General features: G+C 42.4%; 3 long non-coding RNA genes across 6 annotated transcripts in view; 2 read left to right on the forward strand and 1 right to left on the reverse strand.

Moving 5' to 3' along the window:
- Positions 1–4455, forward strand: part of LOC123606167 — a 90262-nt gene extending 85807 nt beyond the window's left edge. For 2 of the 3 annotated variants that reach the window (XR_006716135.1, XR_006716140.1), the window contains exon 5: positions 2793–4455. This is a non-coding gene — a long non-coding RNA (uncharacterized LOC123606167). The remainder of the gene's footprint in view (positions 1–2792) is intronic. The other variant, XR_006716141.1, reaches the window with a different exon arrangement.
- Positions 764–17630, reverse strand: LOC123606175. Its single transcript, XR_006716143.1, has 3 exons — positions 17448–17630; positions 6872–6946; positions 764–1051 (listed from the first exon to the last, which is right to left on the reverse strand). It is a non-coding gene; the product is annotated as an uncharacterized LOC123606175 (long non-coding RNA).
- LOC123606164 lies at positions 10932–24706 on the forward strand. Of its 2 annotated transcripts, none has more exons than XR_006716131.1 (5): positions 10932–10978; positions 13324–13512; positions 14547–14758; positions 20466–20636; positions 21751–22398. It is a non-coding gene; the product is annotated as an uncharacterized LOC123606164 (long non-coding RNA). The 2 variants fall into 2 exon arrangements; XR_006716132.1 differs by lacking the exons at positions 10932–10978; positions 13324–13512 and adding exons at positions 13651–13809; positions 23756–24706 and having other exon boundaries at positions 21751–22692.
- Positions 24707–25751: the final 1045 nt, after the last annotated feature.

Below are 25751 nucleotides of genomic sequence, written 5' to 3' on the forward strand. Positions count from 1 at the left end.
GGTTGGGAATGCAAGCTGGGGCAGCCACTCTGGAAAACAGTCTGGAGGTTCCTCAAAAAACTAAAAATAGAACTACCCTATGACCCAGCAATTGCACTACTAGGCATTTATCCAAGGGATACAGGTGTGCTGTTTCAAAGGGACATGTGCACCCCCATGTTTATAGCAGCACTATCCACAATAACCAAAGTATGGAAAGAGCCCAAATGTCCATAGATGGATGAATGGATAAAGAAGATGTGGTATATATATATATACAATGGAGAATTACTCAGCAATCAAAAAGAATGAAATCTTGCCATGTGCCACTACGTGGATGGAACTGGAGGGTATTATGCTAAGTGAAATTAGTCAGAGAAAGACAAACATCATATGACTTCACTCATATAAGGACTTTAAGAGACAAAACAGATGAACATAAGGAAAGGGAAACAAAAATAATATAAAAACAGGGAGGGGGACAAAACAGAAGACACTCATAAATATGGAGAACAAACCAAGGGCTACTGGAGGGGTTGTGGGAGGGGGGTTGGGCTAAATGGGTAAGGGGCACTAAGGAATCTACTCCTGAAATCCTGAAATCATTGTTGCACTATATGCTAACTAATTTGGATATAAATTTTTAAAAATAGAAACAAAGAAAAAAAAATGATCTTCAGAGGCACCTGGGTGGCTCAGGTCATGAGCTCATAGTTTGTGAGTTCAAGTCCCACATTAGGCTCGGTGCTGACAATGCAGAGCCTGTTTGGGATTCTCTCTCTCCCTCTCTCTACCCTTCCACCTCTCGCTCTCTCTCTCTCTCTCTCAAAAATAAAATAAAGAAACATAAAAAAAATTAAAAATGCTCTTCAGATGACAAGAGACATTGGAAAACAAGCTGTGCTTTCCTCCTGCATCTTTTTTTTTTTTTTTCTTTAACAGATGTAAACTTTAGCTTGGTCTGTGTTGAGTTTATTAGAAAATTATGAATATGTAAAGAATAATTACTTTTTAAAACCTTGGATCCATCCTTGGAGTTCTGTGGGCCTGTTTCCATGAAAATGTGATCCTCCTGTTATCAAAAGATAAAAGATAATTATTCCAATGAACACCTAAGCAAAAGTCATGAACAGGCAATTCAGGGTAACAAACCATATAAAATAGGGTTAGATGCCTTCATAATCAAAGAAATGAAAACTAAAGCAAGATATCACTGGTCAAATTGGCAAAAGAAATAAAAAAAAAATTGGCAAAAGATTTTGTAAAAGTATAAATCAATAAATGAAGTGCTAATGCCCAGGGCTGGTGAGAGGGTGGAGAATTGAGCACTAATGTTTTATTCTATATACAGAGATGAATATATAAGGATGTTTATTCTAGGACCATTTGTTTTAGTACAAAATTTTATTTTTTTTTAATTTTTAAAAAAAAAATTTTTTTTTTTCAACGTTTATTTATTTTTGGGACAGAGAGAGACAGAGCATGAACGGGGGAGGGGCAGAGAGAGAGGGAGACACAGAATCGGAAACAGGCTCCAGGCTCTGAGCCATCAGCCCAGAGCCCGACGCGGGGCTCGAACTCATGGACCGCGAGATCGTGACCTGGCTGTAGTCGGACGCTTAACCGACTGCGCCACCCAGGCGCCCCATTACAAAATTTTAAAACAACTTAAATGTCTACTAAATAATGGTGTGTTTGAGCCGCTTGAGTGGGTCAGTTGGTTAAGCGTCTGACTCTTGATTTCAGCTCAGGTCTTGATCCCAGGGTGATTAGTTCAAGCCCTGTGTTGGGCTCCACACTGGGCATGAAGCCTACTTAAAAGGAAACAGAGGGGAGCCTGGGTGGCTCAGTCAGTTGAGCATCGGACTTCAGCTCAGATCACCATCTCGCGGTCCGTGAGTTCGAGCCCCGCGTCAGGCTCTGGGCTGATGGCTCAGAGCCTGGAGCCTGTTTCCGATTCTGTGTCTCCCTCTCTCTCTGCCCCTCCCCCATTCATGCTCTGTCTCTCTCTGTCTCAAAAATAAACGTTAAAAAGAAATTAAAAAAAAAAAAAGGAAATAGAAAAAAAGAAAGAAAGAGAAAGAAAGAACGAAAGAAAGAAAGAAATGTGTATTCATGCAATGGAATATTACACATCTGTCAGAAAAGGGAAGTATCTCTGTATATACTGATTTTTAAAAATCTCTCAACATTAAAAAAAATTTTTTTTTTTTAATTTAAAAAAGGGTGCTTGGGTGGCTCAGTCGGTTAAGCATCCAACTTTGGTTCAGGTCATGATCTCACACTTCATGGGTTCGAGTCCCGGGTCAGGCTCTATGCTGACAGCTCGGAGTGTGGAGCCTTCTTCAGATTCTGTGTCTCCCTCTCTCTCTGCCCCTCCCCCGCTCATACTGTCTCGCTCTCAAAAATAAAATAAACATTAAAAAAATTTTTTTTAATCTCAAGATGTGTTGCATACACAAAGCAAGTTACAGAACAAAGTAATGTTATCTATATGCACATGTATGGAGACATTAGTAATTATACTTCTGGAAGGATATGTAGGAAACTGTTACAACAATCTCACTGGTTACCTTCGGGGAAAAGGACTAGAGGTAAAGCATGAAAGACTTTACTTTTCACTTTGTACTTTTCTGTGTGCTTTGAATCTGTGCAAGAATTGCTTTATTCTAAAATATGAAATGTAATTTTTTAAGAAAAAGAATAGGTTACATCTTCATGGTTTGACACGGGAAATTTTCTGCACTGTAAGAGGAGAAAGTGTAGAAAAATCACAATGTTATGACTCTGTTAATGGTGCTATTTCTATCTAGATAAAGATGCAGACATACACAGTGTTTGAAGAAGTCTGGATGAAAATAACTCGCACTACCGTCTATGCGGCTGCCCCACAGCCAGAGTGGAGAAGTACTGACATTGTAGAAACCTTCACTTTCTATGTACTGTTTACTTTTTTGTACAGTGCTAGTGAATTATCAGAAAGAAAAACATAAATTTTTCCAAGTGAGGGGAAAAAGTAAAAAAAAAAAAAAAAAAGAAAGAAAGGAAGAAAGAAAGAAAGAAAGAAAGAAAAAGAAAGAAAGGAAATCCAGTTCTCCCAACGCCCTTTTGCATGAAGCTTGCATGAAGTGCTCTGGTCTGCTCTATGCAAAAACAGGGTTTGACTCCGCCTATCACCTGGCTCCTCCAAGCTTACTCTCACCACCTTCCCTTTTAAATCCCACCTGCCAGGGAAGCCTTTGTAGTCAGAGTGGGATCTCTCCTCTGATCCAACTTATCTACCCCAGGCTTACCCAACTAGAAAAACTGGAAAATAAAAGTCAAAAACAGTACGTTCAAACAAGACGCTGAAAACTGGCCCAACCTGTACACGAAACCAACATGTCTTATTCGAGTACCATGAGTTTGTACAAGGAGCTAGCAGCCCGCTGGGAGGAAAGGAAACGCAGGCTGGAGACCCAGGCCCTAGTGCATCCCTGCCATTTTTTGAACTCCACCATTTTTCTCACCTGCTCATCCTATCTGTTACTCTAACTCAGGAGGCTGATAAGAGAATCTGGGGAGGCAGGAGCAGTGCTATGGAAATAAAAGGTGATTAGTCATATCATCGTGTGAGCCCTGGAGGACAGGATTTGTATTGTGGGTTTGGTATGAATATTGCCTAGAAAATGAGGAGAACCCAAGATGTTCATTAACACAAATGTGCTTTGATTTTACGAAGAAAATGCTGTGACAATCCAACCCGAATGATTTCTCTTTTCAATGACTTTTCACCTGAGGATCTCAAAATGTCTCTTCCAGTCTTCCATCACAACTGCCCCATAATGAGTGTGGGCTGCTACTAGGCCACCAATAGTAGTGTTGACACATTTTCCAGCATTTCCCCCCCTCCCCATCATGAATAATACGTTTCTCGTTACTGGTGAGAGCCATTATAACAGGAAGGAAGAGCAGCTCAGATGTGTCTGAGCGCTGGGAGTTTAGAAAAGAAACCTTGGGTGGAACTGGAAGAGGAGACTGAGCAGGCTGAGGGGAAGTAGCCAAGCAGAGATTTCTAAAGCCAATGCGATGACTTAACCCTACATACTGTGCAGGTCTTCTTGACTCTTTGTTTGAACCCTGTTATTACTCTAGTTACAGAAGATTCCACAAGCTGGCGCACAAAGCAAGAGACAGCAGTGTTCCTTGTAAGCTGAGAAGATATTTAGATGACAAGGTTGACTACCGGTAGTGGCTGAATTGTGTCCCCCAAAATAGATATGCTGAAGTACTAGCCTCCAAACCTCAGAATGTGATCTTATTTGGAAAGAGGGTCTTTACAGATTTAATCAGGTTAAAACGAGGCCATTAGGGTGGGCACTAATCCAATATGACTCGTGTCTTTCTAAAAAGGGGAAATTTGAATACAGAGACAGACACACAGACATACAGAGGGAAGAAGATGTGGAGACACAGGAAGAACACCGTGGAGGGGCAGAGATTTGGAGTGATGATGCATCTATAAGCCAAGGAATGCCTGAGGCTACCAGAAGCTAGGAGAGAGGCCTGGAACAGATCCTTCCCCAGAGCCTGCAGAGGGAGCACAGCCCTGCCCACACCTTGGTTTTGGACTTCTGGCCTCCAGAGCCGTGAGACAGTAAGTTTTTATTTATTAAGTAGATAACCACCCAGTCGGTGATACTTTCTTATGGCAGCCCTAGGAAACTACTACATGCACCACAGTCACATATCCTTCCAGCAATGGGTATTTGTAGGACAAAAAAAGTAACAGGAGTGGCTTTTCCACTCTAGTGGTAGATTTTTCTGAGAACACTCAGCCTGGAAATAGTTGTCTTTCCATAGAATGCAGAAAGCCAGTAAACCCTCCCTCTGCAGCCTGGCAGAGAGGAGAGGCGCAGAGCCCAGTGTAGGCTGGTAGGGAGCACACCGTCCTACCTTGGACCATTGCTTGGCTCTGTGCAGGGGCCCACACTGTGCACACAGCTGCTTCAAGCCCCACATTTTACCAAATGGAGACAAAGACAGGTATGGGGTTCCCCAAAGGGAACGAAAGTCCTGAGACCAGGCAGTGACCCTTCTAATGCCAACCATGGAGATAGCAATTAGGGGCAAGAGGGCTCACAAGCAAAAGAGAACCTGAAAAATCTCAGGAATACCCATAACTGGACCCTATCTGGCAAAGGAGTTTTCTTTGCTCTATTTGTTTTTATTTTATTTTAAAACTTCCTTGGGGGGAAGTTATCATTAAATTTCAACCCCAGTGCTTAATCTTTGTATGTATGTTTGTGAACATATAACTTATTTCTGTGTATGTGTGTCATTCTGTTCTATGGATTCAGTCTCAGCTCTTCCTTTTGTTATCTTTTTGAAGCCAGGAAATAAAAACAAAAATTCGGGGCACCTGGGTGGCTCAGTCGGTTGAGTGTCCGACTTCGGATCAGGTCATGATCTCACAGTTTGTGAGTTTGAGCCCCGCGTCCAGCTCTGTGGTGACAGCCCAGGGCCTGGAGCCTGCTTCGGATTCTGTGTCTCCCTCTCTCTCTCTACCCCAACCCTGCTCACATTCCATGTCTCTCTGTCTCTCAATAATAAATAAATGTTAAAAAAAAATTATTAAAAAAAAAAAGCTCAGATGTTATTAAAGAGAAGCCCCTGGACCAAGGGGTCCCCACATGAGGGCAGCCCTGAGTGGGCAGATTCCAGGCCTGAAGCTGTCCTGCCAGGAAGGACTCCTGGCTGTCTGGGGACATGCTCTGCTCAGACCTAACCTCGATCTCTGCAAGGTTAGACAAAGGCCTCGGCACTGGGCCTTTGTTTTCATTGTCGGAAGACCCAGCTCTTCTCTCTTTTGTCTTAAGAGCAGGCCAGGGTGGGAGGAGCGGAAGGACTGACATCAGAGAGGTTCCTAGCAAACAATGTTACAAACTTAGGGTAATTTCCCCTATTTACCTCACTCAAAAAAAAAAAAAAAAAAAAGACTTCTTTTGTCAAAATAAAAAAAACATGTGAAAAGTGCAGGTTTGTTGTTGTTTTGAAGAATTTGAACAGTCGAGGTGTTTTCCCTGGTACTCGGTTTCAAAATCAACAAACTGGCAGCTAACTGCCTGAAAAAAGGAAAAATGGAGTCAGCTCAGCTCTGTCCTCATCCTTCCTCACAGCACTCCCAAGTGAAATGAAAAGCGCGTCCTCGGCCCCTGCTGCTCCCAAACTAATGACTGCACAACGCTTCACGACCCGCCTTGGCCTTCCCTGGCCACCAGCGTCGTCACGCCAGGTGTCGGCAGGGGAAGGAAGAAAGGTCGCCTTGTTTGTACGTTTGGTTATCTCACTACCACTAGGCTGGTAAAATGGTTTTTCTGAGAGCTTCTTGTTCGTCTGGCTTTTAAAAACTTGTTATGCTTCCTTTTTCTTCTTCTCCTTTTTTTCTTCCTGAAGGATAAGAGAGATGCAGACTTTCCACAGTGTTAACTGTCCCGGATTTTTCCTCCGCTGTACGACTGAGTGGCAGCAATGTGGTTCTAAGAGGCATGATTTGTTTATAAACATATCTGGAAATAGTTAAAAATAAAAACTGCCAAGGGTGGGGCTGGGTCATAGCCAAGTCATGAGAAGCAAGATGTGTATCCTGGAGGTGGGCATTAACACCCTGGCAGAGAGAGTTTTGAAGTAATTTAGGGTCAGGTGGAAACACTGATAGTACTTACCTACGGTATCTGATTATTCTTACCATCGGTTTTAGGTTCTAGAGAGAATGGCTTCTAGCTTGCTGGGAAGCTGATCTGAGTGGCTCTATACTTTAAACACAATCCTGTTTTGTAGAGTTTCTTAGATGAATGCTGACCGGGTGGTATTTAAGGAATAGCTTCGTGTCTGTGGCTGCCCCAGAACTCACCTTTATTTCCTCTTGCTTCCTTCTCTTTGTGCTGCCTTGGTCCCTGGCTGTGACACAGACAGTGGAGGAGACTGCCTGGGGACCAAAAGAGGATGGGGAAGTCGTTAGCATGACTAAACTTGCCCTTCCCAGGTTCAGTACATCACCTTTCAATTCTCTTTTTATTCTGCTCTTTCTCTTCTAGTCTAGTGGGAGCGCCTCTTCAGTGACTTTAAGTAGGAGGTAGGGAGGGGTTGTTTGGTCAAAGGGCGTGGAGATGGGAACAGGAGAATCAAGGAGAGGAAACAGGGGGCCAGAGATAAAGAAATCAGAGCTAGAAGAAGAGAAATAAATAGAAACAAAGACGATGAATAATACCAGATACAAAGAGGGAGCAAGATGATGAAGAAGTGAGACGCAGAGATGGTCCTGCAGAAAGAAACAATTCAAAAATAGAAACATGGGAGAAGCCCGAAAACAAACAGAGAAGCCCATACAGGAAAGGAAAGAACCAAATGGAAGTAAGTAATGGAACCCCAAATAGAAAGGACGTCTGAACGAGAAATGTGACTTAGGGAAGGAACAGAGAAACCTTTGTGGTGTGTTTGTAGACCAGAGGGAGAACGACAGAACAGAGGGAATCCAGGAGTGTTTATTCCTCGCACCTAGCAAACAAAAAATTCATTATTTTTTAATCATGGAAGAAATAGCTCTAAGAGCACCAGGCCTTTCATGCTATCAGTCTGGCTCTCACTCATCTTACTCCCTTAGGACTCCTTCAGAAGTGTAAGGAGACCCAGCATGAGGAACCACATTTCCACCCAGATGACTTTTATATAAAGTTGATTTTAGAGAGATACATTCGCCTAGGCCCTAAAGCTGAGCCCCCTGTTCCGGGTGGTGAATGATCCTGAGCTTTTTAGTCTCTATAAATCCCAGGGTTAAATGACAAACATATCTTGATTCCTAAAAATCTGAATTAAAAAAATGAAATAACTATTTGCATGACTCCCTTTTCAGAAGACTGCCGTACTATTAATAACTTAGAAGTTGCCTTCTAAGTTTAAATAATTTAACAAGTAGAGTAATAAAAAAAAAATGTAAGTAAAGCATAAGCTGATAAATGCAACACATACCCAGGAGAAGCGAAGATCAGTTATTTCATTACTGCAAATTGCTGTTACTAAACATTATGATAAATTATCAAAAAGATGCCTCTCCCCCCCTTCTATAATTTCAGGTTATTAATTTTATTCATATACAAGTAATTCTTTCCTTGTGTGCCTCTCTTGCCCTGTATCTCTAATGAGGAACAGAAAAAAATATGCAGTAGATGAAATACTCAAATTGGAGCCAAAGCAAATGAAAAAAAAGATATCAGAAACAAATAACATTATTAGCTTTTAGCCCCATGATAAGCTCTTATTTATTTAGACCCTATTAATTTGGAATTTATAATAAGTTGATTGGGATCTGGGCAGAAATTTTCCTTCATTTAGCAAACTCTGTCTTGCTAAGTAGTACAAAAGAGTGATATAAATGAGATTACAAGGGGAATATTTGAAATACATCTTTGAGCACTTCAGGCAATCTCTTATATATGAATAATTAATATAACGAATACATATCACCCTTATCCAATAATTATCTGGTAATTCAGGAGGAATTTGTTAGGTCACCCTGCAGAGTAGGGAGCTGTGGGTTTATCACTAAACAGCTCTCTGACCATAGGAAAGGCACTTAACTTCTTCAGCCCTTGTTTTTCTTACCTGTAACATTAGGCTGATAACACCAAATCTGCCCAGTTCAAGTGGTTTTTATGAACACACAAAAAAGAGAATGGGTGGGAATCCATTTTGAAATTCGGATGGTATTAGGAAAATCTATTTTATTTAAAATGAATTTGCAATTCATACTTGTCACTAATTCAATCTGACCTTCTGCCCAACTGCCTATAGCAGTGAGGTTTTTATGCTTTATAAAGCTTCAGTGAAAGGAAATTCCCTAATGAAATATGTGGACATAAACATACATGTACGGATATAAACATTCATCCTCTTTCTACTCCTGGAAAGAGTCTTCATAATATTAATATGAAGTCTGACAGGCTTGGGTTCAAATTCAGGACCTTCCAACGTTTATTTATTTTTGGGACAGAGAGAGACAGAGCATGAACGGGGGAGGGGCAGAGAGAGAGGGAGACACAGAATCGGAAACAGGCTCCAGGCTCTGAGCCATCAGCCCAGAGCCTGACGCGGGGCTCGAACTCACAGACCGCGAGATCGTGACCTGGCTGAAGTCGGATGCTTAACCGACTGCGCCACCCAGGCGCCCCCAAATTCAGGACCTTCCAAACAGATGAGTTAGCCTAAAGAATGATCTCCTTCAGCCCCAGTTTCTTTGTAAATAATAATACCTGCTGTATAGAACACTTATAAAGACTATGGGAGAGGGGCAGCTGGGTGGCTCAGTCTGGGTGGTTAAACGTGACTTTTGATCTCTGCTCAGTCATGATTTCACAGCTCATGAGTTTGAGCCCCACTCTGGGCTCTGTGCTGACAGCATGGAGCCTTCCTGGGATTCTCTCTCTTTGTCTCTCTCTCTCTCTCTCTCTGCCCCTCCCCTGCTTGCACACACATACTCTCTCTCTCTTTCTCTCAAAATAAATAATCTTTAAAAAATACAAAAAAAAAGGGGTGCCTGGGTGGCTCAGTCGGTTAAGCATCCGACTTCTGCTCAGGTCACGATCTCACAGTTAGTGAGTTCGAGCCCCGCGTCAGGCTCTGTGCCGACGGTTCGGAGCCTGAAGACTGCTTCGGATTCTGTGTCTCCCCTTCTCTCTGCCCCTTTCCAACTCATGCTCTCTCTCTCTCTCTCACTCAAAAATAAACATAAAAAAATTTTTTTTAATACAAAAAAAGAGAGTAGGGGAGATGATGTACATAGCATAGTGCCTATCACAGAGTGGACACTCCAAAGACGTAAGGATTATTAATATGAAAGATAAATTGCCTTGAAGTGCTGTTTGCATTGGTGAAAATACTCAAGACTCATCACTTTGAGTCTCCTGCTCCCAGTACAACTTAGCTCCCAAACATGAGGCCAAGTAGAGTCTTAATCACAGTGTCCTGTACAGGCTTTTTTTTTTTTTTTTTTTTTTTACACATAGACAACCTATATTGCTTTTGATGAAATGTAAGTTGCAAAGTATCAAGTATCAAAATAATGTTTTCTCAATTTTAAGACACTCGCTTTTTCACATTTGAACATTTTGGAAATCAGAAAGAGCTTTAGAATCTTTGTCAAAATAAACATGTCAACTGCTAGGTATAGGAGTTGCTAAAAGGAATTGTCATTTGCTTGTGATGGGTGAATTCAGCCAGATCTTTCAGAATAAAGAATTTTCAAAGCCAGGAAGTATTGGTGTTTATGCTTCACTCAGTTGCAAAACATCTGTCTGTCAAGCTTTTCAAGAGAAGCTATTGAACTTCCTGTAAGATGTAATCAATTAAAGAAAAAAAAATTTAAGATTCAAAACCAGGTGCTTACAGAGGTCAAACTCACAGGCACTTTTATGAATGTGTCACCTCTGCTTGGCAACTGCCAGTGTTGTAGTGAATCCAAGGAATCTGTAGAATATGAGTGAGGATGGTGGGTAAGTAATTATATGAATAAAATGTGTGCTGTTTGTTGGTTAAAAAAAATTTGGGTATATTCAGTGTTGTCTTTCTGGTTCTCTCTCTTAATAAAACTGTCATTTTAATTAGATAAAGCAATCTTTCTTCTGATTGACAGAATCAACAGAGAAAGCTTCTAGCTTTTAAAGTCTGGGTTAAGATATAATTAAATTTATACTTAAGATGGCTGCACTTTGCTGTATGTGTGTTATACTTCAATACAACATTTAAAAATTACAAATAGATGTTCCTGTTTGTTTAACTTGAATACCTGAAGATTTATCAAAGTATATAACCAGGTACAGCTTTTTAACTAGTAAGTATAATGTTTTTTAAGTTTATTTATTTATTTTTTTAGTAATCTTTACACCTGACACAGGGCTCAAACTCATGACCCGAGATCAAGAGTCACATACTCTTCTGACTGAGCCAGCCAGGTGCCCCTAAACTAGTAAGTATAATTAATCAGTTATAGAACTTACCTTTTGGGCTAAATCCTAGGCACTTTATGCACATGTCAAAATTTATTGAGAATTTACTCTGTCCCAGATACTTATTTGCAAGAGGTCTACCAACATCTCATTTAATCTTTAAAAGGCCTTATGAGGTGGGTATTATTATCTTTATAAATAAGGAAGTGTTGGGGCGCCTGGGTGGCGCAGTCGGTTGGGCGTCCGACTTCAGCCAGGTCACGATCTCGCGGTCTGTGAGTTCCAGCCCCGCGTCAGGCTCTGGGCTGATGGCTCAGAGCCTGGAGCCTGTTTCCGATTCTGTGTCTCCCTCTCTCTCTGCCCCTCCCCCGTTCATGCTCTGTCTCTCTCTGTCCCAAAAATAAATAAACGTTGAAAAAAAAAATTTTTTTTTTTTTAAATAAATAAATAAATAAATAAGGAAGTGTTTGTATAAGGCACATATAAAGTAGTTACTTTGTAGGTCACACAGCTGGAAACTGGTCCAGGAAAAATGAGAATCTGCGCAGTGTGACTCCAAAGTCTTGCATTTGCGTACTTTTTCACAGTCCCCCTCAACAATCTACACGATAGGTTCTATTGTCCTTATTTCACAGATGACACTCTAAAACTCAGAGAGGTTAAATACTTTGACTGTATCACACACCTTGTAACTGGGAGAGCCAGGATTCATACCCCGTCCTGTCTACAAAGACACTTTTGGCTCCTCTATCATAGCCAATGTGATACCTTTCTTGGGGGAGGACATGTTCTTCAGACATCGCCTTCTTTAAAAAAAAACATTTTTTTTTTTACTGTTTGTTTATTTTTGAGAGAGAGAGACACACGCACAGAGTGAGCAGGGGAGGGGCAGAGAGAGAGGGAGACAGAATCTGAAACAGCTCAACTGTCAGCACAGAGCCTGACCTGGAGCTGGAATCCACAAACCACGAGATCACGACCTGAGCCCAAGTCAGACGCTTAACCGAATGAGCCACCGAGGCACTCCACACAAGGCTTTCTTTTACATCACATCACAGTATACCCTAGGAATGAGGGTGGGGTGGAGAAAGAAGGGGAGGGAAGAAACCCAAAAGAACAGCTCTTAGAACTTCAAAGGAGTTGCCATTGAGCTCTGTAACCCTGGCCATGCATAAATTTGAATTTTCCTCTTGAAATGACCTTCTTTGGGCGCAGTTGCCATTAAATTTAGTTCACATCCATTTGGATATTATGCTGCGAAGTTTTCTAACTTGGCAACATTCCCTTCCTACTATGCCCTTATACACCTACCCCCCTCAAGAGAAAAAACATAACAGAATTTTAAGAAGTGTATTCCTCAAACTTGGAAACCTCCGATGGGCAGTCACTGTTGTCTTGCTCAAAGAGGCACCAACCAGGGGATGCCAAGCTGTGTTCCTATTAGGCCTATTTTAGCTTCCTCTATGACTTACCATTTGTAAATTAGTTCTAACCCTTTGAGATTCCAACCATACCAATTTTAAGAAATGCTAGTTTCAACAACCATTTATCTTGGGCCATTTCAGTTGGCTGCCCTTTTCTTTATTAGTAACTAAAAATTATGATTGGAGTCACCTCCACGCCTGTGGAAAAAAAGCTTCATTTCTCCCCACCCTGAAGACATTTACAATAATGACTTGGGAACTTGCAATGGAGAGAGAGCATTGAACAACAGAGTACTATTTGGGCATTTTTAGCATTTCAGAAGTCATGTACTACTTGTAGCTTGAGAAATTTTGAAAGAATTTTCTAAATGTTGGGTTCTTGAAACAAATTAAAACAGATATTGGAAGAATTTTACAAAATTGCCAGTCTTTTGGGGAAGTTAATAGGCTATAATAATTTACTGAAAACAGCACGTTCTCATTTCCATGTGGTTCACTATTCATAAATGTCCCTTACAATAGTGTGTATTATGAAGAAAGGTGGGGGGCAGGCACGTGGGTGGCTCAGTCAGTTGAGCACCTGGCTTTGGCTCAGGTCATGATCTCTCAGTTTGTGAGTTGCAGCCCCACATTGGGCTCACTGCCAGTCAGCAGAGCCTGCTTGGGATGCTACTTTCCCCACCCTCTCTGCCCCTCCCTCACAAGCGCTCTCTCAAACGTAAATAAACACTTAAAAATATATGTAAAGGTCAGCATCAACCTAAACAATAAAAGTTAAAACTTTAAAAAACAGTTTTAGTGAGGCCTCTCATTAACAACGTTTATGAAGTAAAAGGTTAAAAAAGAATTCCACAGTCCACATGTTTTGAATGTTTGTCCTTTTAAGTAGTAGGTTAAGGGGTGTGTCATTTTCTTTTCTTTGTGTTCTATTTCCTTTACAGCTGTTACATAGTGACATGGCTTGCACCTTCAGCCATCAAGGCGGTTGAAAAAGAAAATAATCTGTCCCTTTGGATTCTAGTTATGGCTCTGTACCCCAGCACCTGTAAACTCAAAGTCAAAACTCCATTGATGCCTGGATTCCAAGATTAAACCTCTACTCACAAGCAAAAGGGTTGGTTGGATAGGAGGTGGGGACAAGAAATTGTTTGTTTGTTTAGAGAGAGAGAGAGCTCTCTAGAGAAAGAAGCAGAGAGAGAGAGCCCACGCGAGAGAATCCCACACAGGCTCTACACTCAATGTAGAGCCCCACGCTGGGATCACGACCTGAGATGAAATCAAGAGTCGGATACTCAACTGACTGAGCCACCCAGGTGCCCCCAAAATTATTTCTAATTAAAGAAGTGGAACTTAACAAGCAATGGTAATGAAACTTCAGCTGAAAAATACTAGACTTTCTAATGCATTTGGATATTAGGAGCTGTGATGTGAATGTCCCTTTTCATAACTATTGCAGTAGGTTGAGAAATCATCCACCAGGCAAAGTCGTTCATCTGGTCACCAGACAAGGGAGGCTTGGGTGGACTTAGTTAAAGTGTCTGTTTAATGAGGTGGGGCTGTTTTTGAGAACATGTGATGGGTCTAAGTTTCCTGGTGCAGAAGTGTTAGGCAGCGTGCTTTATTAGGAAAAGAGGAATCTGCAGAGTATTGAGAAACATCAACTTGTTGCCAGTCAGGGCCTCCCTGGCCACAGCTACATTGATGGGGGAATCCGTAGGATGAACAATGCCCATGTCTAATGTTGTGTTTACAGTTTTCCACCTTAGTGTAAGTTCAGATGCCTGCTTTGTCACTTACTAGCCTTGTGATTTAAGGAAAGTTACTTAACCACCCTAAGCCTCACTTTGGTCATCTGTAAAACGGAGATAGTAATGGTCGCTATCTTACGGGGTTGTTTAAGGGCCAATGTATGTAAAGCCTTTTAGCACAGCACCTGGCACATCACATGTGCTAATAAATGATTGAAATGTGTTTACATCCTTTTATTACTTAGAGCATTTTTAAATGTGTCATTTGTATGTTGTGATGACAGTTTGCAAAACAATTCACACCTCTTTGAGGTTTCATGTGTAGTAGGAAGCTCTGAGTTCTGCCCTGGGAAAGGGTACTTTGTTGGCTTTCTGTGGAGGAGTTTTGGAAATAATTGGTCTCTCCCACCCTCCAGGCCTTGAACTTCATCTGTGGACTCTAAAAAATGCAAAAGAGCTGGAGAGAAATGGCTACCTGCTATGGAAGACCAGGCCCACCCTGTATCCTCAGCCCTCTGCTCTCTCGCCTTTGGGCCTAAAACTATGTGTGAACAAGAAGAGCAGCTGTCACTATATGTATGAAGGCACCCAGCTGGGGGTGGACAACATCGAGACCTGCATCCAGAAGGTCAGCATCCAGCAGAGGGGACATGGGTCGGTTCACTGGGGGTCTGGAAGGTCACACCGTTTAGATCAAGTAGGGGAAACTGGTGCCCAGAGTAAACACCAAAACCCAGCACGTGGAGGTCTGGAAGGTCACACCGTTTAGATCAAGTAGGGGAAACTGGTGCCCAGAGTAAACACCAAAACCCAGCACGGAGGCCCTCAAGTCCATTCCCAGAGCTGATTCAGAGATTTAGGCAGCTTCTCCCCGCACCCACTCACAGGCCGACAATGGGAACTCAAAGAATAGGGCCTTCCTTCCTTCCTACTCTGACTGCAGACCTGTTGGTCAGCAATGGCCTCAGGGAATTGTAAACCTTTTGGAGAAAGAAATCACAGGCGAGGGCTGCAAACAGACAATTCAGTGAAAATCTGTTCAATTCAAGGAGGCCAGCAGAGCTCTATTATTAGCTCCCAAAGCAGTGAGGGAGGAGCCTGGACAGTGCCCTAAACACCAATCCTCTTCAGCCCTTTTCTCTCTTCCACGGAGCCTACTTCAAACCTTCTCCATTGTTAAAAATCAGTCCGGGGGGCGCCTGGGTGGCTCAGTCGGTTAAGCGTCCGACTTCGGCTCAAGTCATGATCTTACGGTCCGTGAGTTCGAGCCCAGCATTGGGCTCTGTGCTGTTAGTTCAGAGCCTGGAGTTTGCTTCAAACTCTGTCTCCCTCTCTCTCTGCCCCTCCCCCACTCACTCTCTGTCTCTATCAAAAAATGAATCAACAGGTAAAAAAATATTTTAAAAATCAGTAGAGAAAAGGGGCATCTGGGTGGCTCAGTTGGTTAAGCGTCTGATTCGGCTCAGGTCATGATCTCATAGTTGGTGAGTTTGAGCCCTGCATCAGGCTCTGCACTGAGCGTGCAGATCCTGCTTGGGATTCTCTCTTTCCCTCTCTCTCTGCCCCTGTCCCTCTCTGTCTCTCCCAAAATAAATAAACTTTTAAAAAGTCTTAAAAGAAAAAAATCAATAGGGAAAAAACCAACAACCTAGTAGAAAAATGGGCAAGGACATTATATTTGTCAAGGTTCTCTAGAAAAACAGAACGATAGACAGATAGATAAATAGATTTATTATGAGGGATTGGTTACATGATTATGGAGATGGAGAAGTCTCAAGATAATGCTGTCTGTAAGCTGGAGACCCAGGAAATCCAGTGATGCAATTCAGCCCAAACCTGAAGGCCTGAGAACCAGGGATGCTGATGGTATAACTCTCAGTCCCGGGACAGGAGAAGATGAAATGCCCCAGATCAAGCAGTGAGGCAAGAAAAACAGGAGCGAATTCCTCCTTCCTCTGCACGTTGTTCTATTCAGGCCCCCACCAGATTAGACAATGATCACTCATGCTGGGGGGGGGATGATCTGCTTTCCTGAGTTTAGTGAGTCAAATGCTAATCTCATCTGGAAACGCCGTCACAGACATACTTAGAAATAATGCTTAGTCTAGGCCCCCATGGCCAGTAGACTTGACCCGTAATACCAACCATCATGATGTGAACAGAGTGCAAGTTCACAGCTACACATTTTCCCTAGTAGACACTCTCATATCTATGTCAAGAAGTGTGCACAAGGAACAAATTAAATAAGGTGTGCTTCACAGTGGGGTGGATTTATTTGTGTGGCTGTGGAACCATCTTCAAGACATGGGTTAAGTGAAAAACTGGTTCACAACAGGGTTCTGACTTTAGACTTGCGGTCTGAAGAGATTGTATGAATTTACACTGTTATACTCCTCCCAGTCATTGATAATATAATTTATTAGTGAATATTTTTATTTTGGCCAATCTGATAGGTGAAAAATGAAATTTTGTTTCACTTTGGGTTTTTTTAACTGTGAGGGAAAGAATGAATTCCTTCTTAACAGATTTTCTTGCCTTGCACTAACAGAGAAATAGAACCCTCAGTGGGAACACCTTTAACCTGTCCCCACAGCCAAGCATATGCTCTTTCCTCCCTCACACTCATCTTTCCACGTTCTGTATCCTCCTCGGTGTCTGGAGGCTGTCCTCAGCTTCCCCTAGGTCCTTGCACTCTTTGCTCAGCACATAGCCCCACCTTCCCTCCTAAGTTTTTATCACTGACATTTAAATTCACCAGAGTCTCCCGGATCTTAAACCACCACTCGGCAGTTGCCCCAGACCCTCTTTTCCTCTTTTGGGTTTAACCTCTTGAAAGAGTTGCCTACACTGCCTATTACCTGCTCCCCTCCCTGTGCTCACTCTGCAACCTGCCTTCTGTCTCTACCACGCTCCTTGAACTTGCCCCTCCAAAATCTCATGTGACTTCCGCGTAGCTAAAATCATCGGACACCTTCTCGAGCATTCTCGTCTGCTCCTCCAGCTAGCTTCAGTTGCCAAGCCTATATCTTTTGTCTAGATCCCTCAACAACTAAGTAACTGATTAAGTAACTAACTGTTGGTACTGGTCATCCACTTTGGGGGTCTTGTGGGCAGCTCAGCTTCAGCATGCTGAAAACTTTCTGTCCCCAGTGCTCTCTCTCTCTCTCTCTCAGGCAATGGCTCTGTCATCTAACCAGTTGGCCAAGCCAGAGACTTGGGAGTGGCCCTGTCACCGTGCCCCTCCCCTGCCCTCTGTGGCCAACCTTGCAGTTACCCTTTGAATCTTCCTCCTCAGCTACTATACTAGCTCAGGCCACCATTTTCTCTGAGGAGTTACATAGCTTCTTCTCATTCAATTCTCCACACTGCCTGCTATAGCCCTTTTCAAGGGCTTCTTCCTACCCTTAGGATAAATTCCAAATTCCTTACCATGGTTACAAGACCCTTGGTGACCTGGTCTCATTCACTAACCACCCTCTTGCATTCTAAGATCCAGACCTACTGAACTTGCTATAGTTTTCTAATGCCTAACATTCTTGCCCTCTTCTGAGTCTTTAAATATGGCATTCCCTCTGCCTCTTCTTTTTTCTTCTTATTTCCTTCTCCGGGATAACTTCTACTCATCCTTCAGGTCTTGGCTTGAAGCTCTCTTCCTCTCTTCCTTGTTTCTTTAGTTCTGATTCCTCCAATAAGATTCAAATTTAAGACGGAGCTTATGCCCTCCTAAAACATCATTGTGCCCCCTCCCACTGCTAAGTACCAGATAACCTTTGCAGGAACTGATGTATGCATGACCATCCCCCATTTCACAATGCATTTTGTAAAATACTTTTTTTATGTTTATTTATTTATGTTGAGAGAGACAGAGAGGGACAGGGGCAGAGAGAGAGGGAGAGAGAGAATCCCAAGCAGGCTCTGCACTGTCAGCACAGAGCCCGACGTGGGGCTCGAACTCACGAACCACAAGATCATAACCCAAGCCCAAATCAAGAGTCTGATGCTTAACCGACTGAGCCACCCAGGTTCCCCTCACAATGCATTTTAACGAAGAAGTGTAAATAGAGTCTTTGCTTTTGTGGAATCATTATGGAGGAAGTAGCTTAGCCAGAAATACCCTATGGAGTTAGAATTACAATTCTAACTAATTTGTTAGTGTTGTCCCTCTGGTGATAGATATTAAAATTTACAGAAAATTTGTAATAGTGCATCTCCTCGTCTTCTTTTTTAAAATCCTGTGTGTGTAAAATGCACATATGTGTGTCAGAGAACAACTCTGCCAGATTGGTTTTTGTAGTCCAGTAGTTTGAACTAAAAAATCTGTGAGAAGATTGTTTTTTTAGCAAGTTTTCCAAAAATAATCTTGAGGCAAGACAGTGGGAACTGTGTATTTAAAAATGTATTTTCGTGGCTGCTGTACACATACAGTTTGTATTTCTGAAATTTTAACACATAGGCACCTGAAGTGCACTGTTGAAATCAAATAGTATACACATTCCAAGGCTCAAGGCTGACCAGTGTCAGAATTACAAGTGTCAATTGTTGGCAGAAAACAAAGTGTTTGGAAGCTAGAAAACATGGCTGTTTGTTCAGATTAATTCTGAGAAGGGGGGATGGAATCAACGTGTTTGTGAATCCAAGCAAAATTCAGACAGAATTTCTAGGAATGCAGTCAGAGTGAGAGCAGACCTTTTAGAAATGAAAAGAATTTAAACACCAAGTTGAATAAATGAAGCAGCAAAAGAAATGGCGTTGACCTAGCTGTGAAACGAAGAGAACTAAAGTAGTGAGTTCTTAGCGGACCTTGCAGAATTCCCAGTAAGAGGAAAACAAAACAAAAAAACAGGAGTGTTCGAAGAGGTTTTCTTTTCCTTAAGTCCACAAGTGTATGGATGTCCCCACAATCCACCCAAGCTCCCCTCCTCAAAACAGGCCCCTTCCGGACACTGTAGCCTCCTCTGCTGCAACCCCTCCCACCTTGTTACTCACAGGGAAACCTGGGATTCTCCTCACCCAACCACCGGCCTGAGTCTTTTCAGCTCCTACTACTTAATAGCTCTAGGGCCTGTCTCTCCACAGCTGCTAACCTGGTACAAGCCGCCCCCCCAGCCCACCCCCCACAACGCCACCACCACCCCCAACACCAACACAGCTCCTGCCTGTCCTGAGGGCAGGAAGGAGCATCTGTGCTGTCCGAGCAGTGCTATCTAGAGATGGACCTCTGGGTCACAGTCTGGTTCCAGCACTTTCCAGCCAAACAGTGCTGGCCCAATTTTTCTGTGTCTCAATCTCTTCTTCTGTGAAAAGTGGGGGACAGTAGCATCTGGCCCATAGGGCTGCATGAGAATTAAATAAGCTGTGTATAAAGGTCATAGAACAATACTTGGTCCGTAGTAAAACATGTTACATAAACATTAGCTACCATTTTTCCTTATTTCCTTATTCCCTTGCTTCCTTTCTTGACTCATTTGAACCTATTTTCCTGGAGCAAATCATGTTCAAATAAACTGATCCTTCAACTTACTGCTGAAAACACTTGGAGAATTTCCCTATGGCTTTTAGAGAAACCCTAAATGCTTAAAGAGGCTGACAGGGCTGGGCTTGGGCTGGGCCCTGTCTCCCTCCCCAGCCCCATCCTGTACCCCATCCCCCTATTCTCAGAGCTCCAGACTCTCTGACCTTCTTTCAGTTCTTCAAACCCTCAGAGCTTCCTCTCACCTCAGGGCTTTTACACAAGCTGCTTCCTCTGTCCGAAATGCCGGAATGCCGACTCATCCTTCCCGTCTCCACAGGAGTCTCATCACTTCCTCAGGGAGACCTTGCCCAGCCTCCCTAACTAGGTCAGCCCTCACTATGGCACCATGTCTTTTTCCTCCATGGCACTTCTCAGGGTTCTCCTCTGACACATTTTCATGGGGTAATTAGATTTACATTTCTCTCATTCCTACAGTGGAAGCTCTGTGAAGGTGGAGACCATGTCTATTTTCCATTTATTCCAACCCTCAGAGCCTGGCATAGTTCCTGAATATAACACTGTGCGTGCTCAATTAATATCTTTGAGATATGGAGGGGAGGGAGGGGGGAAGGGAAGAAAAAGGTGTGCCCAAATGTCCTTGACTGTTCTGGAGGCCAGTCTGCCACGAGGGTGTGTGGTGGGTTCAGGGAAACCTCTCCCACCATAAGCCTGTGTGCTCTTCCCTCCTCTTGCCGCCTTTGATTCATTAATGTGTTTCATTCACAATTAAATTCAAGTGTTTATTCTTAGGAAAAAAGGTCCTCACGTTGGCATTATAATGTGACCTTTGAAGGCAATTTGTGGCATATTTTTTCTCATGCAGACATTTTGTGGCTCCAAGGAAGGACAAGGTCCTAGGCATGAGGTTGCAGGGGAATAAATTCCCCCAGCTACATCCAAATGGGATGCTTGACCAGACTGTCAGCTTGCTCCCTGGTATTACAACCCCATACTGAAAAGCAATCCACATAAGGAGCTCCAGCACCAGCAAAAGGTAATGCAAAGAAGAGAGGAGAGAAAAGGCTTCCGGGTTCACCTTTCCCACCATCTAGGGAAAGCACTAGAGAATGAAGGTCAGCATAAACAGAAGGACTCCTTTCTCTGAACTAAAAGCAGAAGAGATAGGCATTCCTCTTGCTGCATGTGGGTGAATAGAGATGGATTCCGGAAGAATAAGAGAAAAAGGAATGTCAGAGTTGAAAGTGATGTTTTACCACCGGTCCATCCTCATTCTTACATCCAAGAACCAACTGAGGGCTAAGAGGTGAAAAGGCTTTGCCTGAGGCTACACAGAGGCCTGGGTTCCACAGGGAGGCTGAAGGAGGAAGGCAGCTGAGGTTTTTAGTGGTTTGACATTGAGCTCCTGTCCATAGCTCAGGTGCTTCACCCTGATTAAATCCTGACGTAACTGTAGGAAGTTGTGTCATTACCCCCATTTTATAGATGAAAACCCTGATGGTCAGGAAGTCCTGGGACAAGACAAAAGCTGTTCAGTGGAAACTTTCTGAGGCTAACACTGCAAAGTATCCTTGGCCTTGACTCTGCACCTGAGCAGCCTTATCTGTAGGGTGACCACATGCTCTGGTTTATACCTGTTGTCCCAGGGTCAGTAGTAATGGCACCTTCTTTTGCTCTGAAAAGTGCCCCAGTCGGGATAATACATTTATCATGTGATTACTCTAGTATCTACAAAATGGGGTATTCATATTACCTGCTCATGGAGTTTTCGCAAGGAATCAATGGGATTTTGCACGTAAAATGCATGGCATCTGGCATGTAGTAAGCACTAAATAGATGTTAGTGGTTATTGTTACTGTTATTATTATTATTATTAGGAAGGTATCTGAAGAGGGGGCAGCAAGGAGTAAAGACATGGTTTCCCACTTGACATGCCCATCACGGTCTCCACGAATGGCGCTCCCTGGAGTTGGGCAGTGCCTATTCAAACTGACCTGTTGGGAATGGCACCATCCACTCTAGCCTAGAGGCCATCTGGAGGCACTGAGCTTGCCTCTTCCACCTCTCCATCAGTCACAGTCACTGCTTGGGTCTCTTTGGGTCCCAAAGTTGAAACTGTTTTTTTTTTTTTTTCCCCTTTTACTCTAAAGTCTAAAGCTTAGATTTCTTAAAGAGGAAGAAGAGTCACAGAGAAACCTATAGAGGATCCCCTCCCCCCAGCCCCAGCCTGTGCTTAATTAAGTGAGTGGCTTAAGGGACTTGCCTCCTCTTCAAGATTAAGAGGTGGGTGTGAATATTTTCCTCTGGCCCCCTTATATGTTCTTGATTACAGTAATAAAAATGCTAAGCTCTATTGCCTCTCACTGGAGTAAAGGCAGCTGAAAACTCCTCATTCCCTGAAGAACCTAATTGTTGATTCTAGTGCATCTAAACAGGTGTTCTTTAGATTGCTTTTTCTAATGCCTTTTCACTGGAAAGATCAATTTAAATGTTGCTTTGAGCTAATCAGTGATTGCTTCTGTATTCATCCAAATTTATATCTTTGCTTCTGCGTGCTAGATGAGACATTACTTTCAAAGTCTATAAACTTAAATAAGGGAGGTGATTTCTAATTTAGCTCTTTGTCCTCTTCTGTCTTCCATATTTTATGCAAAATATGCATGTATTTCTTTTTGTTATTTAAAATCCTAGTTGAAACCTGTGTTTGAACATCCTGAGTCATCTTTGGATGCCCTATAACGCCACGTGTGGTATGTCCTATGAGTGGGTATTCAATAAATATTTGTGGAAAAGATAAATTCATGCCTTAACCTGGATTGCAAGCACATTGGATTTGTGGTCCCTAGGTGTCTGAGTTCAGGAATTCTTTCAATATTGTCTGAACTTTCTTGTGTCTGCATCTGTGTTTATTCTGCTCTCTCTGCCTAAAATTTCCCCAGTCCCGTCTCTCAGAAAGCTCACGTTCACGCAAGGTTCTCATCAAATGCCAGCTGCTCCATGAAAGCAGGCTGCAGTCTCCAACCAGCTCTCCTGGAGTCAGTATCCGAACAAGGGATCTGGAGAGGGTTGCGTCTGATTTTCCAAACCCCACGGTACTCTGCACCTCTCTGATTTATCTCATCTGTGGGTATTTGCACCTGGCCTTTTTTCACCCATGGTGAGCACGTGAAACTTCTTCAGGCGACACAGAGGGTGTACTCTGCTGAACCACAGGTATAGACTAAAAAATAGTTGTTGCTTAATGAATTGTAGGTGTATAGTTTTGAAGAATGACATTTTATTTCTTTTTTTTTTTTTTTAAGTTTTATTTATTTTTGAGAGAGAGGGAGGGGGAGGATTAGAGAGACAGGAAGACATAGAATCTGAAGCAGGCTCCAGGCTCTGAACTGTCAGCAAATAGTCTGACACGGGGCTTGAACCCATGAAATATGAGATCATGGCCTGAGCCGAAGGCCGATGCTTAACTGACTGAGCCACCCAGGCACCCCAAGAGTGACGTTTTAAAGTAAAGTGTACCCGGATGGAGAAATGATGGATGTGGCTCTTCAATCAAGTCCTCAGAACATAATCCTTTAGAACTTGCAGGCCATCTATCAGCACTCTCTCTTTCACACGCAAAGAACCCCTGGTTCCGAGAGTCCTGGGTCTTCCTTAAGGTCACCTGGCGGGGAAAGACCAGAATTCAGCCAGCAGATCTTCTGTAGTGCTCTTTCAGACATACCTTCAGGCATAATTTAACATGTATCAGTTTATCCTTGAGTGTAAAGTACACTTCATGATTGGTGACCGGCTAACTATTCATAGTTCCTCACTCCCTCCCTTTTAGTGCCTGTTTCTAAGCAGCAAAGTTGTGGTTCAGTGACTTCTGTCTGGATAATATGAAAACAGGGCACCCGGCCAATTTTGATGAGCTAACTATTTCCCTAAATTATCATGCCTAAGCAAAAGGCCCCAAACCTGCTGTTCAACACTTATCATTGGATCTGGGGGATGGGCTTTACACAGGCATATCATCAAATAACTGGAATTTTACATTTGCGATTGTCAAGCAGTGAAAATTGTCATCCTTAGAAATGACTGACAGTTCCCCTGCCTCATTTCTGCTACACTGAGTTAGGTAAAGAAAAAAAAAAATCACCTTCACTCTTTTTACAGATTTCTTGCTGAAGACCCATGTGACAGGACTATAAATTTTCACCAGAAATTGATGGGAGAACGGACACTTCAAAGTGCCTGAAAGACTTTGCAAAAGGTCCCAATTAGCAGAATGCAGCTAACACCTTAAAAAAAGAAAATAGAATAAATGTTGCAGTGGGAATGAATCTTGCCTGGAGTGCTGGGTTGTTGGCTGATTGCCTGGCGAGAGTGGTGGCCAGGACTTGCCAGCTGGCTGATCCACACGCCTATAAAGGATGCGGTCAGCTTACACCTTGGCAAGCTACGATTTTGATGGAAATCTTAGAGGTCGGCAGGCGTTCTCCCTCGTAAAGTACGTTAGATCAGGTCATTGCTTTTATTTGAGTGAAGAAAATATCCTGATGGCCAGGATTAGGAGCACCAAGTCAGTACTCTGCTCCAAAGGAGAATTCATTACTGCATCAGAAGGGATATATGCCCTAAAGGAGACAGAGGGTGTAATTGAAGGTGGCACATTCATCTAATCCCCACGTTAAACCAGTCATGCCACCGAAGCAAACCAACTGGCTCGCCAACAACCACACATCTTCCCACAAGTTCCACTCAACAACCAGTTTTTCAAACTCTGAACTCCAAAGCTACTGCTTTCCTATCCTCTTATGTTTACTCATATTTACCTGTGGGTAGTTGTTTCACTTGTTTGTTTTGCATAGATCTGACTTCGAGGATCAGATGCAAACATTCTAGTAGCCCCACAATGGCTAGCTTAGTGCTTTTCATCTGGAGGCACTCCATGAATGACAAAGCAGCCAAAGGAGCTTCCATAGTCCACAGTCCATCCTGAAAATTTAAAAACCAGTTTTAAAAAACTGACAACCTCTCTATCAGTCTCCCAAATGGATTTATTTTTTTGAAATTTATTAAAAACTGATTTTAGGGCACCTGGGTGGCTCAGTCGGTTAAGCGTCTGACTTCGGCTCAGGTCATGATGTCACAGTTCGTGGGTTCGAGTCCAGCATCAGGCTGTGTGCTGACAGCTCAGAGCCTGAATCCTGCTTTGGATTCTGTGTCTCGCTCTCTCTCTGACCCTCCCCCACTCATACTCTCTCTTGCTTTCCCCAAAATAAATAAAACATTTAAAAATAAATAAAAATAACAACTGATTTTAATATTTATTTTTTAAAAAACAAGCACGTAAAAATACCCAGGAAAAAATACAGTGAACAAATTCAAAAGTCAAATACAGACTGTGAAAATCATTTGCAAGACTGTAGATGTAAATAACAAAGGGTCTATATCCTTACTAAAGAAGAGTGGACAAAGAACTTAATCCGGAAATTTACAAAATGTGAAATGACTATTTAACATATGAAAGCATTTTCAAACTGAGCAGTAATGAATACAAATGGAACCAGATACCTCTTTTCATTTATCATATAAAGAAAAACCCAAGTTGTCCTGGATATGGGTTATTTGATGCTTTCATACACTCACCATGCCAATGCAAAATAAAACCAGCTTTCCGGAGGGCAAATTGTCAATTACTGTCAATACATATTCAATGTATATTCGAAGGTTTAACTGTATGACCTGCAGAAATTCATCCCAATTGAATGAGTAGATCCCAGACAAATATTTAAAGATCTGTGTACAAGCAAACCAGAAGACCCTAATTGTTGAACAGAAGACTAATCAAATGAGGAAAACTCCATCCATTCCTTCATGCAGCCATTAAACTGATAAAATTGATATCTATTAATTTGAAGAGAAAGATGTTTACAACATAATTAAGAAAAAAAAACAGGCCACAGAAAAGTATGATCAAGTTTTTGAAAAACATATTTATACATATACATATCTGTTTATATTTACACACACGCACACAAACATACAGGTTTACCTCTGCAAGGTAGCCATGATTTATCCCCTCCTCAGAGTTGTTTTGATTCATTGAGCTTAGCTCTGTGATATAAATATGAGGGTTTTGTTCAGACTTATACGGTTTTATTATTTA

This window comes from Leopardus geoffroyi, chromosome A1, assembly GCF_018350155.1.
Source record: "Leopardus geoffroyi isolate Oge1 chromosome A1, O.geoffroyi_Oge1_pat1.0, whole genome shotgun sequence".
In the NCBI taxonomy this organism is placed as follows: domain Eukaryota; kingdom Metazoa; phylum Chordata; class Mammalia; order Carnivora; family Felidae; genus Leopardus; species Leopardus geoffroyi.